The following is a 16270-nucleotide window of genomic DNA, read 5'->3' on the forward strand; positions in this document are numbered from 1 at the left end:
CAGTTGTTTATGAACGGAGGAAGTAGTTAAATTTCTGATTTAGTCCGAACTTAGAATGAAAGCATAACATTGAAAAACAGTGATGGAATCCTCCAATCCCGATTTCATCTTATCTCCTAGACAAACACAGCCTCAATTTCAATGTTGCTTCTCTCCAACGGCCCACGCCCAAACCTCCACTCCGTCCAAAACCCCACCTTCGCAGCCATGCTTCGCCGCCTCTTCCTCCACCACGCTCGCCAGCGCCTCCACTCCTCTGGCACCGCCTCCTCCGTTCCCCTCTCTACCCCAACCTTCGCCATTTTTGGCGCCAACACCGGCGTCGGTAAGACCCTCGTATCCGCAGACCTCACCGCTGCGCTCCTCTCCTCCCCCTCCCCTTCCGTCTCAGTCCGTCGCCTACCTCAAGCCGCTTTAGACCGGCTACCCCATTGACTCCGACACGCACTTCGTCTTCAACAGGGCCGCCGCTGCTGCTCCGCGCCTCCCCCTTCCCCCGATCCACCCGCCTCGTCGCCTCATCACTGTTCGCCTAAACGGATCGTTTAGCTCGTTTAAACACCATGTAAACGCTACACGGTGGTGCACCGTTTCCGTTTAATCACCCGTTTATCCCGTTTAATTGGCCGTTTAGCCCGTTTAATGGGACATTTTGTCCGAATAATGGCTAAACAGTAGGTGACCGACTGTTTACCGTTTAGCATTTAGGAAAATACTGCGCCTCATGCCGCACCCTCTTCCTGTCACCCGCCGTGGAGGCCAAGGCGGAACCCCTCCACGAGAGCCAAGAGAAGGTGGTGACCTACAGAGCGGGTGCCGTGGAGCAGACGAAGGTGCTCGCGTGCTGCACGGCGTACGCGTGGCGGGAACCGGTGTCGCCGCACATGGCAGCAGAGAGGGAAGGAATGGCGGCGGGGGATGATGAGGTCAAGGGTTGCGTCGAACAGTGGCTGCTGGAGGAAGGCGTGGGGGAAGGTGGGGAGGTGTGGAAACTGCTGGTGGCGTTGCCAGCCCCGGTGCCTCCGGTATGCTGTAGTGCGGACCTCTACCGGTGTGCTTGCCTTTCACTCCTTGCAGCTTGGCTATTGATTTCATACACATGCCTTATTTCTTTGCTTGATTTTATTGAATTTGGATATGATGTGTCTAGGACAGAATGGACACAAATGACATTTGGGTTTTGTTTGTTGCCTGTGGTGGTTGTTCTTGTGCATTGCAATTCAGCATCGTGATAATTGATCTGATGTCCATGCATGTTGCATATACTCTATCTGAAATATAGTTCAATGGAAGCATAATTTAGTAGACTCTTGTATGGAAATCATAGTCTTAGTGGCATTCCGTACAGCCATATCAATTTTTAGAAAAAAAAGAAGTTTATTCCGGTCTCTACAAGAGTTTTGCACATAACCAATTCTTATTACAGTTCCAGCCTCTTGCTGTTTTTTCAGCTCTCAAAAAGCGAAATCAAACAAAGGGATGATTGACTAAACACTAAGCCTTTTCAACAACGACCATCCATGCTTCGTGAATATTTCTATAGCCATAGTCTCTATCATGCGACATGTAGCAACAACAACAACAACAACAACAACAAAGCCTTTAAGTCCCAAACAAGTTGGGGTAAGCTAGAGTTGAAACCCAGCAGAAGAAATCAAGGTTCAGGCACGTGAATAGCTGTTTTCCAAGCACTCCTATCTAAGGCTAAGTTTTTGGGTATATTGCATCCTTTCAAGTAGGGATGAAAACGGATCGGATACGGACGGATATCACCGATATTACATTTGTTTTTATATTTTTTGTCCGGATTCGGATTCGAATACGGATAGTGTCAACTATGTCGGATAGGATATGATTGGATATCGACATCATAAATATGCGATTTGAGTATTCGGATATGGATACGGTATCGGATGTTGGATATCCAGACTCCGATACAGACAGATCTCAACCCCTCTAAACGGATTCGGTTTCGAATACGGTCGGAAAATATCCGTACCGTTTTCATCCCTACTTTCAAGTCTCCTTTTATTGCCTCTACCTAAGTCAACTTCGGTCTTCCTCTGCCTCTCTTCACGTTACAATCCTGGCTTAAGGATTCCACTATGCACCGGTGCCTCTGGAGGTCTCCGTTGGACATGTCCAAACCATCTCAACCAGTGTTGGACAAGCTTTTCTTCAATTCGGTGCTACCCCTAATCTATCACGTATATCATCAGTTCCGAACTCGATCCCTTCTTGTATGACCTGCAAATCCAACGCAACATACGCATTTCCACGACACTTATCTGTTGAACATGTCGTCTTTTCGTAGGCCAACATTCTGCACCATACAACATAGCAGGTCTAATCGCCGTCCTATAAAACTTGCCTTTTAACTTCTGTGGTAACCTTTTGTCACATAGGACACCAGATGCTTAGGCACCACTTCATCCACCCTGCTTTGATTCTATGGCTAACATCTTCATCAATATCCCCGTCTCTCTGTAGCATTGATCCTAAATATCTAAATGTATCATTCCTAGGCACTACTTGACCTTCCAAACTAATATCTTCCTCCTCCCTGAGTAGTTGTGCTGAAGTCACATCTCATATACTCAGTTTTAAGTTCTACTTAGTCTAAAACCTTTGGACTCCAAAGTCTCCCATCATAACTCTAGTTTCTGATTCACTCATGTCCGACTTTCATCAACTAGCACTACATCAGTCCACGAAAAAGGACATGTCGCTCTTCTTCTGCAGGGTGTTCCAGTGGTAATTGAAAATAATAGTGGTTTTTTCCCAACATGGTAAAACCCAATTTCATTAACGAAGCTACAAAATTACAATGTTTACAAGTTTGCAGACATAACTTCCTACCAACAACTTCCCCATGCCCATGCCTCTGACCACCAAGGGATCAACTGGCACTGGCCCTACTGAACACATCAAGCAAGACAACAGAACAAACAATGTTCACCAGCAAACACCAACCCAAGTACGGCTACTTAAACTTTTTTCGATACAGGCCAAGGGCACTGCCATCAACATGCAGGCTAGAAAATAGGACAACTACAGAAGACGATCACCCTAGCGCCATGAATGATGAGTTGCTAGTCATCTTGGTCGTCTTCCTCTGTGAACTTTCTTGTGGAAGTAGAGTGACATCGCCTTCAGGCTCTCCGCTCCTTGCTTCATTTGCCTTTCCATGTCTGGCTTCTGCAAGCCTGCCCAATAATCAAGAAAGGAGCACATCATACAGATAATCTCAGTAGGAGATTTGATTCATTTGTCCTAAAAACAAATAGCATTTCTTGTGCACCATATTGCCCAACAAAGAGCCGCCAGCCCCACTGCATATACAGGTTTACCATTCGGTAAGCTAAGCTTGATCCAAACCTAAAACTGATCAATATTACAAGGTCTGCAACTGACTCCAAGGGCATATGCCATCAGACTCCAAATGTATTTCGCCGTCATGCATCCAAAAAAGAGTTGTTCCACCGATTCCTTTTCTGTACACAAAGGCATAGATTTGATGGCCTTTCCAATTTCTTTTTGTGAGGTTATCCTTAGTAAGGATAGCGTTTTGAAGCTGAAGCCACATACAGAATTTTCAGGGGGATTTTGGCTTGCCAAATATGTTTAAAGTTTTGACACCGATGGTTTCGATATAAATGTTTATACACTGATTAACAGAGAAAGTTCCAGATTTTTCTCAATCCCATTTTGCCTTATCCTTCATATTCACATTGCATCTATATAGGATGTCATGCAATCTCCTAAAATGGCTCTATGGATCCTCCGAAAGGCATATCCTAAAAGCTAGCCGCCAATTTCTCATTTCTATGGTTGCAACTGAAGCAAGATTGCTCTTCATTGATCTCATATAACCTTGGAAACTTGTCCTTAAGGGACACCTGCCCACACCACTTAGAACACTAGAAGCTTGTGCTTTCCCCATTACCCACAAGCATGATTCTCCCTCTTAAGTAGATATGTCTTACTTTAAGCAAATCATTCCACACAAGGAGAATTGTTGTTGCTTTTTTCAGCTGGGAAATACCACCAGATTTCATGTATTTCCTTTGAATAATATCATGCCAAATACTGCTAACATTTTCCACCTTCTGCCACCATTTACAAAGCAAACTAATGTTCATTGCTCTCAGATCTTTGGTGCCCAATCCTCCCTTTTCTTTGGATTTGTTACCTTTACCCATTGGACTAGGTGATATTTCTTTTTTAGCCTTCCCCCTTGCAAAAAAACTTTTTCTAATAGTGTCCATATTTTTTATGGTAGAGATGGGTACGAGATACATAGACATGGCGTCCCAAGGCATGCTACTTAGGATGGAGCTAATAAGAATCACCCCCCCCCCCCCAAAAAAAATAGAGAGATCCCCTGCCATCCATCTAGCCTCTTTACCATCTTTTCCTCAATTGGAAGGCAGTCAACAATATGTAACCTGGTTCCAGAGATAGGGACACCAAGGTACTTGATAGCCCATTTACCAATTGCACAGGTTAAACATATTAGAGAAGTCAACCATTTTGTTCATGTCTTGGCTAACCAGAATCACCTCACTTTTTGAAAAGTTAATATTCAACCCAGACATGGCTTCATTACATGTATAAGAGCAGCTTTTCATTCCTTGTTTAACACCATTCCTAGTATAAGAGCAGATTTTGAAAAGTTAAAATAAGCCCCCTGGATATTGTCGATTTTGATGCTAAGGGTCCCAGAGGTCATGATCAGCTTTATCCATTGACACCATTTTTTATTAAGACCTCTCTGTCTGAGACATTCAAGCAACTATTCTGAAGTTTACTAGGCTATATACTGAATATTTCAAAAAGGTAATACAAAGATTCTACAATTGTATGCAAATAAGCCTAAATTTTAGTCAAATTCAAACATCTTGAGTTGTATGATGCAACTTGCAACAACAACAAAGCCTTTAAGTCCCAAACAAGTTGGGGTAGGCTAGAGTTGAAACCCAGCAGAAGCAATCAAGGTTTAGGCACGTGAAGTCTTCCAAGCACTCCTATCTAAGGCTAAGTCTTTGGGTATATTCCATCCTTTCAAGTCTCATTTTATTGCCTCTACCCAAGTCAACTTCAGTCTTCCTCTGCCTCTCTTCACATTACTATCCTGGCTTAGGATTCCACTATGCACCGGTGCCTCTGGAGGTCTCCGTTGGATATATCCAAACCATCTCAATCGGTGTTGGACAAGCTTTTTTTCAATTGGTGCTACCCGTAATCTATCACGTATATCATCGTTCCGAACTCGATCCCTTCTTGTATGACCGCAAATCCAACACAACATACGCATTTCCATGACACTTATCTGTATGATGCAACTTGACTCCTTAAAAATCGCTGCCAGGAATCCCTATATCTCATTCTTTGTTTCCCTCCCCATGTTGTCACTGAGATCGCCTGAAGGACATAAAAATTATTTGTGTCTATGCTCTGGCCTTCTCTTGCTTCGACAGATTCTGATTTGTCTTTAGGTGAGGATAAACAAATGACTGTTCATGCACCGGAGCAATTCCATGTTATCACAGCTCAGTAAACAATTGCATACTCCAGTTTCTGGTTCTGGATATTATCTGGCTAGTTTACTATTGGCAATTAATGATTCCTGAATTATATTTGTTGAGCTTGTGAATTCATCGAATAAAGCTTGTGATGTTCTGCATATTATTCTCTTCATTTATTTCCCTTCTTTTACATTTTAAGTTTTGCATGTAAAATAACTGCTAGGTCAAGCGATGGATTAAAATTGAAAATGCCTTAACCTCTTAAATCACCTTCTGATGTTAACTGTTAGCTTGAAGCCTTGGACACTTTAAACGTCTCTTTGTTGAGTTGATCTTTTAGCTGGCTATTATTGATTTGTTTCAACTCTTGACAAGCCTTTAGGTTACCTGCTATTCTGGTTGGAGATGGCCGTCTTGGTGGTATTTCATCCACTTTGTCCGCGTATGAAACTTTGTTGCTAAGCGGGTATGATGTGAGCGCAGATATTTTGGAAGATCATGAGTTATCAAATGACAAATTCTTGCTTTCTTACTTGAGAAATAGGTTTCTATTCATGACCATCTGTTTAATTCTATTATTTTATTAAATGAGTAGTTCTGCGGCTCTACTTCTGTTTATGATAGCTTTAAACTCTGTTGATTTTGTTGTTTAGGCTAAATGTGCTTACCTTGCCAAAAATTCCTGAAGATCCTTCAGATGACCTGACTGGTTGGTTTTCTAAGTCATCCTCAGTTTTTAATTTTCTTAAAGATGCCCTGCAATCATTTCATTTCAGAAGAATAGAGAGGTTAAACAGCATGCAAATAAAATCGAAGGATTTATTGTGGTGACCTTTTACTCAGCACAATCTTGTCCCTCAAGATTCTGTTACAGTAATTGATTCACGTTATGGTGAGAATTTTTCTGTGTACAAGGTTTGTCCACTTTCTAGTTCTACTCTTCTCTCTTCATTATTTCTTCAAAAGAAATTTGTAATGAAGTTCTGGTTGTGCAGCAAGGTTGGCTAACCATTATATTCATTCTCTAAATCTTTGATGTAGATTAAAGACAAAATGCTCGTCCCTCAATTTGATGCATGCGCTAGTTGGTGGACTCAAGGGCCTGATTCTAACTTGCAGGTTATGTTCTCACATTTCCTGCATATGTGATTTATTTTGCTACAACAAGAACTCCCTTTTACATTTTTTATTGTTAAAGTTGTGTATTTTAACTTTTGACAAGCAATTTTGTAGCCTAAACTTGTATACTGGAACTTTTGACAGGCAATTTTTGTAGCCTAAAGCCTCCCTTTGAGTGTCCTTACCTCTTTGATATATGATATACTGCCGTTACATAAGTACACATATTTCTTTTTTTAAGCCATGGCATTCCTAAAGAACACTTGTATCTGAATCGTATTTATATACAAGTATAATATCATTTGAAGGAGAATAGGAGCATGTCCTTTTATGAAAAGGCTATGGATAGATGGATTATCAGAGAGACCCTAGATAGCCACCCTTCCTGGGGGACTATCTTAGGATTCTTGCTTGACTCTAAACGGATACATGATGGTCCATTTTATAGAGACAACTTAATTACTTGACCCCTAAAGAAATATCCTAACCGAATCAATCTAACTTATCCCTTGCCATAACATGTCCGTTCTCTTAACAGTATATCTTGCCCATTCATGCATATAATTATGCACTTCAAAAGCTAACTGATAAGGTTTACTCTCAATTTGCAGCTGCGGGATGGCACACTTGTTAAGCAGTTTGTAACACCCAAAAATTTCAGTCTTTTGAAATAAGAAAATTTTGATTTAATTATGCAATTATATGTGCTTTTTCAAATTTAGGAAATAATATTTTTATGAAATTAAAAGTAAATATAAGGATAGAAACATGTTGATGCAATCATGCTGCTGCACATTTGTTTTTGTAATGATTAGCTTTGACTAAAATTTGAATTGAATTCAAATTCAAATTGAAAATGAGTTTGGAAAATTTATTTGGAAAAAAGAAAAAAAAAGAATTTCCTTTTTCTCTCCCCTCTCTTCCTCACTTTTGGCCCGATTGACCTTTTTCTTCCCCGCGGCCTGCTTGCCCTCCCCTCTTCCCTTCCTAGGCCGGCCCAGCTCGCCCAGGCGGTCGTTGCCGCGCCTTCGCCCCGCTCTCAGCCGCTGATGGTTCGGGCCCACATGTTGGCGCCGTACCCCTCCTCCCACAACCGCAGCACGCGCGTCAGCCACAACTGCCGCTACTCTACGCCCACGTCCCGCGTCGTGGGAGCGACCCCCCCACGCCCGGCCTCTACAAAAGTGAGCCGTGACCCCACTGCCCTCCCTGTTGTTTGTCCCCGCTCCATCTTCGCGTTCGCCAGGCGCAGAGGAAGTCGTAACCGCCGCACGGAGGAGCACCGTGATCCGCTGTCCTCCCCTCCGCGCGGACAGCCATCCCCGAACCGCCTCCGTCCATTTTTCCACCCGCGGTGAGAACCCGCTTGCTTCTCTCTACCTCCCCATGCCGTTATTTTCTATTTTAATGGCTTGTATGACCGTTTTCGCGTGCGCCCGATAGCTCCCGGCCGCCAGCCATGGCGACCGCCACCTTGGCCGCGTCCTCCGGCCGCCATATCGGCCTGGCTGAGGCCCCGTTCACCCCCGCCGTCTCCCGGTGCCCTCGGTTCTTTGAACCGTGGCCCATAGGCCAAGTTCTGCACTCGCCGGTGACTTCCTCGCCGCCGGCAATGGCTGCACCGCCGTGGTTGCACTGTTCTGGCCGGCGCCTCCCTTTCTCTCTCTTCCCCTCTCTAATCCGAGCCGTCCGTTGCTTGATCAACGGCTCTGAGTCGCCGATACCCCTTCGCGGGTGATTTTGCTAAAGAGTCCCTCGAGTTTGGACAAATAGAACCCGCCGTCCATAGCACAATTTCCAGAGTACGCTTTCCCCTTTTGAAAACGCAAAATACACTGTTTTAGTCCAAAATACGTTTTCGGTATTTACAGAAATGTCATTGCACTGTTTTGCTCATAGAATCGTAGTTTTAGCTCCGAATTGACCCGTTCAAATCGCGTTAGGTTCGCAATTAAGTTCTCTACTTATTAATACCACTGTTAATCATGTTTGCAACTTTTAAATTTCATGGTTAGATTTAATTAAATAAATTGCTATAGGAAATCTTGTTTAAATCATAACTTTCACGTATTAGCTCTGTTTTTTGTGAACTTCGCGTTGCCGTGATAGTAGCGAGACGTAGATTTTTTCATAAACATTTTAATTTGTTTTCTATACTGTTGGTGTACTGTTCTAACTGTAGTATTGTTTGCTTTGCATGAATGCTCCTGGAATGTTGTATGTTGTTGTGTTGGTCGTGTTCAGACGGTGAGGAGAACGTTGGTGACCAGGAGTACTTTAATGACCAGCAGGATCAGCAGGAGTTTGCTAAACAAGGCAAGTATAGCATGGGCCTACCTTGATGTCCTATTCACTTTAATCATTCACTCATGTGCATGTGTCTAACTTTGATAACCATAAGGACATCCTAGTTATTTGATGACGTGTTCCCTTGACTCCTTTGGGTTAATTGCATATGGGTAGATTGCTAGCGCTTTAACTGAACATGGTCTACACAATGGTTAATAGTTCTATGGAACTAAAGGTAAAACATGCTTTATAACAACTGATCCATAGGGCGAAGGAGCAAATGACTTTCAATCATGTTCCTCTTGGCCCTCCATAAGGACTTATATGTCGGCAAAAGCTAGGACTGATAGTGCAACCGTGAGAGTCATATGGCTCTGACTTTAGCTTAGTAATAGGATCTTTTCTAGCTTGTTAGAGGTTACCTTTATGGCGCAAAAGGGGCTTGCCACATTGGGTATAGGACTGCCTCTGTTCCTATGTGTATAGCCGCGATGGATATGTGCCATAGGAAAGGGGAGTCCCTACATCTGCCTACCGAGGAAACCGAGCGGCCCTAACTTGTTAGACAAACCTATGAAATGGCTTCATAGTGTACCCTGCCCGCTCACCTTGGCAGTGATATGGGAGTAATTAACCCGGGCATATGGGAATCACGACTCACGGTGAATGTGCACCACCTCTGCAGAGGGTTACAAACTGTTATAACAGCTGTGCTCATGGTCACGAGCGGCCCAGAAAACTCACAAAATAATTGGTTACTCATTGTGGTTCATTTATGATGGTATACGATGATAATATGATGCAAATGATTCTGATATCTGATTATGTGGGTATAAATGGGAGCTTAAGCATAACTTGATAATACTTGATAATAAAATCTTGACTTACTAAAAGTGCTAATTGCAGTAAACCAGTGTCATCCTTTTTGAGCTGCATAACCCCATGTTATCTTGTTAAGTACGGGAAGTACTTACGCTTGTTTACTTTCTATATTTGGATAAAAATCCCAGATGGGTAACAGATGACAACGTGTATGAGGAGTTTCCTGAGGATTATTAGGCTTGTGGTCAACCAGTTGACCTTCCCTGTGATGGAGTTCCACGAGAGAGTTATCATTTTATTTTCCGCTGTGTTGTGTAAGACTATGTGTTGTTATTAATCGTGTTATAAGATACACCGTGATGATACTTTATATAATTTGTCGACTTATGTGTGTGACTGATCCCTGGGCACACATGAGCTTTATGCATTCAATTTTATCCTTAAAATTGGGTGTGACAAATTGGTATCAGAGCCGTGTTGACTGTAGGACGCAAGCCTAGTTAGAAACGGTCATTTTAGCATCTTTGCTCCTCTGGTTTCATGCTTACTGTCTTATTCTTGTTATTTTATTAAAACATTTATGCTTTTCATACCTTAATCTATTACATAAAATTGTTGATTCTAATTCTATCTCACTTTAAATCTATAGATGTCTCATAACCCGAAGACCGCCCGCCTCAGCACTATAGGCTACCATGCCTTGTTCAACCCCCGTGCTCCACAGGTGGAGAAGGAGATTGTGATCATCTCCGACGATGAGGAGATGGCTACCCCGACACCTGCACCTGCTCCTACTCCAGTTGTTGCACCTGTCTATCCTATTGTAGCTACCTAGAGGAGTCATCAGCTACTTCACCGACACCTATGCCATCCCTAGCTGTCCCTGTGGTGGATGAGGAGATAGGCTGAAAGTGCAAGTACTACTTCAAGCCAGCCCTAGAGACGGCCTACTACCACACCCTCCTTACACATGTGTTGGATGACTACTGTCCTGATCTACATGCCTCCATCAGCTATCATTGTGCAGAGTACCAGCATCCTTTGGAGGCAACCTTTTGGAAGGTAGAGCTGGTTGTCACTGCTTGGAATGACATAAAAAATGGACATGAGGTGGAGATTGTCCATCGTGCCACTGCCAGGAGGGCCCATGCATTGGATGGCATGGAAGATGCAACACAGGACGCCTACATCTACTACCATGGCTGTCGTTTTGAGGCCATAAAGGAGGATCATTTTAGGTACCTTCCTCGCAATGATCATGAGGGTAACTGGTAGGTCCTGGCACCACCAGAGAGTGACCCAACTCTGGAAGCAACAGTGCACCATGTCCATGCCATGCAGGGGATAGATGAAGAGGTCAAGGGAGAGCTGCGTGCATCACAGAGGGCCGAGAGACACCTCCAGAAGCAAGTTGATGAACTACGTGCTCAACTTGGGCAGCCACCGATCTACAAGAAGAAGCGTCGGTCGTTCACCATGATTGACACCGCCCCATAGATGTTAGGTGCCTTGTTTAAGATTACAACGTTGTTCGTTCGTGAGTCATTTCTAGTCTTGTTTGGTCTTGTGAACTTTAATGATTAGATGTTTTTAATTGTGAACTTGGATGATTTGGAGTTTGTTTGATTGCTGGAGGTTTGTGGGCATGTCCACAACTTCCTTAGGTTTGAACCTTAAGTTTAGATGATGTTCTTAATGTAGATGAGTTTGCTTTATCTTATCTCTGTTGTGCTGTTTTCTGGAGCAACCTGTGTTCTTTATCTTGTATCTCGAAATCTAGGTTGCCAAAAATTCTGAAATTTTTGTGGAGATAACTAGACTTCTGTATCTTTCAAATGTCTCTAGAATCAGGTCAATAGCTGTTTAGGTTTGTGAGATCGAGCTGTCACAAGTTGAGGTTTCTGCGCAGATTGGAACCCAGAACAGATTCGGTTTAGCTCTATTTTTGACCATGTGTATGTCAGAATCTGTAAAAGTGATCTAAATAAAAGTTGTAGCTGATCTCCTAAGATTTCCAACCGTTCTTGGTACAGCTCTATTGGACCTCTGAAACTTGAGTTATAACAGATTTACTAAACTGCTGTATTTGAATCTTGTCTAGAAAATTTTCAGCATTGTTCCTTATCTTTATAAGCTCTCTATAAATTGGAAATCTCTAAAATTTTGCGCATTTGTTGGAAAGCAGATGGCCACAAGAGGAGGAAGAGGCAGAGGTCATGGTCATAGACGTGATGCTCTCATAAATCCACCACCACCTCCACCAGTGACTATGGAACAATTGATGGGAATGCAAGCGCAATTGATGCAAGCTATGATGCAACGCTTGGATAACGAACCTGCAAGAGGACCACTGCCTGTTCAGGTCAGAGATAAGCATGGAGAGTTTATGAAGGGTCACCCACCGGTGTTCACCCATGCCTCAGACCCTATGGAGGTAGATGATTGGTTGCGTGCTATGGAGAAGCAACTTAACATGTCACAATGCAATGATCTTGAGAAGGTGTCGTATGCTTCTGGTCAACTCTAAGGAGCAGCTTAGGATTGGTGGGATTCTTTCTAGTATGGATGCCCAAACAATACTCCTGCTATCACCTGGTAGGAATTCAAGGACAACTTTCGGTCATATCATATCCCCAATGGATTGGTGGAATTGAAGCAAGAGGAATTCAGATCCCTTAAGCAAGGATCCATGACTGTGGTGGAGTATCGTGACAAGTTTGCTCAATTGTCATGCTATGCTCCAAATGATGTAGCTAAGGATAAGGAGAAGCAACGCCATTTCCTCAACGGACTTTATAATGGCCTGCAGCTCCAGCTAATGTCCAACACCTACCCTAACTTTTAGTCCTTGGTGAACCGCGCTATTGTGATTGACGATAAGCGCAAAGAGATGGAAGTCAAGAAGAGGAGACTTCAAGGGCAAGCTTCTGGAAGCAACACCCATCCGTGTGCCTATCCTCGGTAGGGTTTTCAGCAGAGGAATCAAGGACCATCTAACCAGTGAAACCATGGTCAGTATCCTCAGCGTAACCAGTTCCAGCAATGCCCTCAGTACCAGCAATAGTATGGTAATCAACGTCCCCTGTAACAGACTGGCAATCCGGCAACACGCCAGGGAATGTCCAACAATGCTCCTATGAAGAGTGGTGCACCCAATAACCCCAATGCATGCTACCGCTATGGAGAAGTAGGTCACTATGCTCATCAGTGTCCAAAGAAGCAGAACCAGCAAGCTCCTCAGAACTAGACTGGCAATCAGAAGCTCAATGCCCGACCACCTCACACTGCGAAGGTGAACTATGTGTCATCTGATGCAGCTCAGGAGACGCCCGAGGTCATTTTGGGTACGTTCAGCGTCAACTCTATCTCTGCTGCAGTACTTTTTGATTCTAGTGCTTCGCATTCTTAAATTTCCCAAGCTTTTATTAGAATACATAGCATACCCTTGTGTGCCATGAAAAACCCCATCCTAGTAAATTCACCGGGAGGTAGTATGCTTGCTTCTTATTGGAGTCCCTCAACTAGCATTTCCTTAAGGGGGGTAGACTTCAAAGTGAAACCTATTATATTGAGAACAATGGGAATTGATCTTATTCTAGGAATGGATTGGATGAAACAACACCGGGCAGTGATTCAGTGTCAGAAGAAATCTGTGGTTGTGACATCACTCAATGGAGATAGAATCTGTGTAGAAGTGGTAGTGCAAGCTCAGCCTATAGCCATAGTGAACCAGCTGGATGGTGATGCCTATAAACAAGATTGTGTTGTGGTAGAGTTCCCGGATGTCTTCCCCGATGACTTGCCAGGTATGCCACCTGACCAAGACATTGAATTCATTATTGAATTATTACCTGGAACTACACCAATAGCTAAATGTCCATATAGAATGGGGGTTAATGAATTAGAAGAGCTTAAGAAACAACTAAAAGAGTTGCAAGAAAAAGGTTTCATATGCCCTAGTTCTTCCCCATGGGGGGCACCTGTGATCTTTGTGGATAAGAAGGATGGTAGTCAACGGATGTGTGTGGATTACCGTTCACTTAATGAGGTTACTATCAAGAATAAATACCCCTTGCCTAGAATTGATGATTTGTTTGATTAGTTGAGAGGAGCCTATGTGTTCTCCAAGATTGATCTCCGCTCAGGTTATCATCAGCTTAAGATTCGAAACTCGAACATACCTAAGACAGCATTCACTACATGATTTGGCTTCTATGAGTATGCCGTTATGTCTTTTGGATTGACCAATGCACCTACATACTTTATGTATCTGATGAATAAGGTGTTCATGGAGTTTCTTGATAATTTTGTGGTGGTATTCATTGATGACATACTGATATTCTCCAAGACTGAAGAAGAACATGCTGAACATATAAGGTTGGTCTTGCAAAAGCTTAGAGAACATAAGTTGTACGCTAAGTGGAGCAAGTGTGAGTTTTGGTTGAAGGAGGTCTCTTTTCTGGGTCATGTTGTCTCCAATGGTGGAATAGCAGTGGATCTAGGCAAAGTGCAAGATGTGTTGAATTGGAAACCACCAACCAATGTAAGTGAGATTCATAGCTTTTTGGGATTGGCTGGATACTACAAGAGGTTCATTGAAGGTTTTTCCAAGCTTGCTAAGCCTATGACTGCTCTGTTGGAAAAGAATGCTAAATTTGTATGGTCGAATAAATGCCAAGCAAACTTCGATGAGCTAAAGAAGGGATTGACTATAGCTCCAGTATTGATTTTGCTCAACTTAAGCAAGAACTTCTCTATATATTGTGATGCATCCCGTTTGGGCCTTGGATGTGTGCTTATGTAGGAAGGAAGAGTGGTGGCATATGCATCTAGACAATTAAGGAAGCATGAGTTGAATTACCCTACTCATGACTTGGAATTGGCAGCTATGGTTCATGCTTTGAAAATCTGGAGACATTATCTAATTGGGCATAAGAGTGATATCTATATAGATCATAAGAGTTTGAAGTATATCTTTACCCAATCATATCTGAATCTGAGACAACATCATTGGTTAGAATTGATCAAAGACTATGATTTGGAAGTGCATTATCATCTAGGAAAAGCAAATGTCGTAGCTAATGCACTTAGTAGGAAGAGTTATGCTAATGGACTTGGGATGACATTTATGTCAGCAGAGTTGTGTGCTGAAATGGAGTATCTCAACTTGAGTCTTGTCACTAATGCAATGGAATCGGTGATAGGGCCTACATTGGAGTAAGAGATACGCAAAGGTCAATTGGAGGATGAGAAACTAAAAGAGATAGCGGAGAATGTAGTGCTTGGAAAGGCACCAGGATTCAGGATGGATGAGAATGGTACTCTTTGGTTTGGGAAAAGGATATGTGTACCTAAAGTGAAGGCTATCCGTGATGCCATTCTGCAAGAGGCACATGAATCTGCCTATTCCATACATCCCGGAAGTACCAAGATGTATTTGGATCTCAAGGAGAAGTACTGGTGGTATGGATTGAAGAGAGATGTGGCAGAGTATGTGGCTTTGTGTGACACTTGTCAAAGAGTGAAAGCTGAGCATCAAAGACCTGCAGGGTTGTTACAACCATTGAAGATTCCTGAACGGAAATGGGAAGAAGTTGGTATGGATTTTATCGTAGGTTTGCCTCGCACTCAAAGAGGTTATGATTCAATATAGGTACTAGTGGATTGACTCACCAAGGTTACTCACTTTTTACTAGTCAAGACTACCTATATGGGTGTAAGGCTAGCAGAGTTGTACATGGAAAGAATAGTGTGCTTACATGGTGTTCCCAAGAAAATTGTGTCGGATAGAGGCACTCAGTTTACATCACAATTCTAGCAGAAAGTACATAGATCTTTGGAGATAAAGTTGAATTTCAGTTCTGCTTACCACCCGCAAACTGATGGACAGACTGAAAGGATCAACCAGATTTTGGAAGATATGTTGAGAGCTTGTGCACTACAGTATGGTAATAGTTGGGATAAGAGTCTGCCATACGCAGAGTTCTCATACAACAATAGTTACCAGAAGAGTCTCAAGATGGCACCTTTTGAGGCGCTGTATGGATGTAAATGTAGAACGCCTTTGTTCTGGAATCAGACTGGTGAAACTCAAGTGTTTGGACCCGTTGTTCTTAGAGACGCGGAAAAACAAGTGAGAATGATTAGAGACAACTTGAGAGTGGCTCTGTCCCAATAGAAGAGTTACGCTGATACTCGTAGAAGAGAGCTGACTTTCGAAGTTGGTGATTATGTGTACCTGAAGGTGTCACCAATGAGAAGTGTAAGAAGATTCAATATGAAGGGTAAGCTAGCACCGAGGTATATTGGACCTTTCCAAATTATAGAGAGACATGGAGAAGTGGCCTATTAATTGGAACTGCCGGAAAGTTTGTCAGGTGTGCATGATGTGTTCCATGTTTCTCAATTGAAAAAGTGTTTGAGAGTACCAAAAGAGCAAATTCCTTTGGAAGAGCTTACTATTAAGGAAGATCTTACATATGAAGAGTATCCGATAAAGATCTTGGAAACTG

At 42.9% G+C, this 16270-nt stretch overlaps 1 pseudogene; it reads left to right on the plus strand.

Moving 5' to 3' along the window:
- The first annotated feature begins 207 nt into the window (after positions 1-207).
- On the plus strand, positions 208-6788 carry LOC136468997 (bifunctional dethiobiotin synthetase/7,8-diamino-pelargonic acid aminotransferase, mitochondrial-like; annotated as a pseudogene).
- Positions 6789-16270: the final 9482 nt, after the last annotated feature.

Source organism: Miscanthus floridulus, chromosome 8, assembly GCF_019320115.1.
Source record: "Miscanthus floridulus cultivar M001 chromosome 8, ASM1932011v1, whole genome shotgun sequence".
Classification (NCBI taxonomy): domain Eukaryota; kingdom Viridiplantae; phylum Streptophyta; class Magnoliopsida; order Poales; family Poaceae; genus Miscanthus; species Miscanthus floridulus.